This window comes from Carlito syrichta, unplaced genomic scaffold (genome assembly GCF_000164805.1).
Source record: "Carlito syrichta isolate Samal-C Ts95f unplaced genomic scaffold, Tarsius_syrichta-2.0.1 Scaffold315753, whole genome shotgun sequence".
In the NCBI taxonomy this organism is placed as follows: domain Eukaryota; kingdom Metazoa; phylum Chordata; class Mammalia; order Primates; family Tarsiidae; genus Carlito; species Carlito syrichta.
In genome coordinates this window covers 848,283-850,035 of record NW_007259849.1, presented here as the reverse complement: position 1 = coordinate 850,035, position 1,753 = coordinate 848,283, and positions in this window count along the sequence as shown.

Genomic DNA, 1,753 nt, shown 5'->3' with positions numbered 1-1,753 from the left:
GCCTCAGCATCCAAGTAGCTGGAATTACAGGCATGCGCTACCACGCCCGGCTGATTTTTTGATTTATTGTAGAGATGAGGTCTCGCTGCCCAGATGGGTCTCGAACCCACGGGCTCAGGCAATCCACTCACCTCAGCCTCCCAAGGCACGGGATTACAGGCTGAGCCACCGAGCCCAGCTCTGGCTTACTTTTTAAAGATATTTTTTGTGTAGAGAGGGTCTCACTATGTTGCCTAGTCTAATCTCAAGCTCCTAGACTCCAGCAATCCTCTCACCTTGGCCTCCCAAAGTGCTGGGACTATACACATGAGCCACCGTGGCCAAGGTTGTATCAATTTGTTTCCACTCTTGCCAGTAATATATGAGGCAGTCCTTGCCAACACTGCAACAGAGTGTGCTGTGACATTGTTGAACTTTGGGAAGGGAGATAGTATCTCATTGTTTTTACTTATATTTCTTTATTTTTCTATTTTAAAGATGTGGGGTATAATTCGGGGTTAGGTATACAAACGTTGATTATGCAGGTTCCCTTGTTGATGAGGTGTGTCCCTCCTTCCCCTGGCAATTTCCAACTACCAATCCCAACCCCCTATCCCTCGGCAGTTTCCCACTACTGCCAATCCCTTCTTATAATATTATGATAATTGTTCAAGGTCCGCTTATGAGTGAGAACATATGGTACTCTGTTCTTTGTTTCTGTGATAGATAACTGAGTATGACAAACTTAAAATCCAACCAAGTTGTTGTGAAGTTCATATGCTTGTCCTTCTTTATAGCTGTATAATATTCTATTATGTATATGTACCACATTTTTAAAAAAATACAGTCCAGCTTTGATGGGCAGCATGGTTGGTTCTATGTTTTTGCTATTGTGAATAGAGTTGCAGCAAACATGCGTGTGCAGGTATCTTTATGGTAGAAAGATTTGAGTTCCTCCAGGTATATTCCCAATAGGGGGATTGCTGGGTCATATGGAAGGTCAATTTCTATTTTTTTCTGAAATCACCACACTGTCTTCCAAAGAGATCGCACTAGTTTGCATTCCCACCGCAGTGTGTTTCTCTGCATTCTTGCCAGCATCTGTTGTTATGTGTTTTATTAATGATGGCCATTTTTGCTGGGGTTAGGTGGTATCTCAATGTGGTTTTGATTTGCATTTCTCTGATGATTAATGAGGCTGAGCACTTTTTCATGTGTCTGTTGGCTGCCCATATATCTTCTTTTGAGAAGTATCTATTCATGTATTTTGCTCACTTTTTAATGGGGCTGTTTGTTTTTTCCTTTTAGCGCTTTTGGGTTCCTTGTAGATTCTAGATGTTAGGACTTTGTCAGATGTACAGTTGGCAAATATTTTTTCCCAGTCTTTGGGCTGTCTTCCTGCTCTCTTGATGGTTTCTTTTGCTTTGCAGAAGCTCGTCAGTTTGATGAGGTCCCACTTGTCTATATTATTTCATATGGCATGGACATTTAGGGTTTTGATCAGGAATTGGTTGCCAGTTCCAATTTCCATAATGGTGTCTTCTGCATTTTCTAAGATTCCTATAATTTGAGGTTTTATGTTTAGGTATTTGATCCATTTAGAGTTGATTTTTGTGTACGGTGTATGGTGATAGGTAGGTGAAATGTTCCTGTTTCAATCTTCTGCATGTGATCAGCCAGTTTTCCCAGCACCATTTACTGAATAGGTTCTTCTCTCCCCAGTGGTTGTTGGTGGAGACTTTGTCAAAGAGGAGCTCACTGATAAATTGAAGCT